General features: G+C 36.9%; 1 protein-coding gene across 1 annotated transcript in view; it reads left to right on the forward strand.

Annotated features, from left to right (window-relative positions):
* LOC106873558 (uncharacterized) overlaps positions 1-431 on the forward strand; it is a 64,216-nt gene that overhangs the window by 1,623 nt on the left and 62,162 nt on the right. The gene's annotated exons all lie outside the window — the stretch shown is intronic.

The raw sequence follows: 431 nt of genomic DNA on the forward strand, positions 1-431 counted from the left end.
TATATATATATATATATATATATATATATATATATATATACATACATATATATGTGTATATATATGTGCTCTTTTACTCTTTTATTCCTTTATTTGTTCCAGTCTTTTGACTGGAGCACCGCCTTTAGTCGAACGAATCGACCCCAGGACTTATTCTTTGTAAGCCTAGTACTTATTCTATCTGTCTCTTTCACCGAACCGCTAGGTTACGGGGACGTAAACACTCCAGTATCGGTTGTCAAGCGATGGTGGGGGGATAAACGAACACATATATATATATGACGGGTTTCTTTCAGTTTCCATCTACCAAATCCACTCACAGGGATTTGGTCGGCCCAAGGCACTATACATATATACTCTCTCTCTCTCTCACACACACACACACACACACACACACACACACATATATTCGTTTATTGTTTTGTTTTAGT

The sequence above is a fragment of the Octopus bimaculoides genome, chromosome 5 (assembly GCF_001194135.2).
Source record: "Octopus bimaculoides isolate UCB-OBI-ISO-001 chromosome 5, ASM119413v2, whole genome shotgun sequence".
Classification (NCBI taxonomy): Eukaryota; Metazoa; Mollusca; class Cephalopoda; order Octopoda; family Octopodidae; genus Octopus; species Octopus bimaculoides.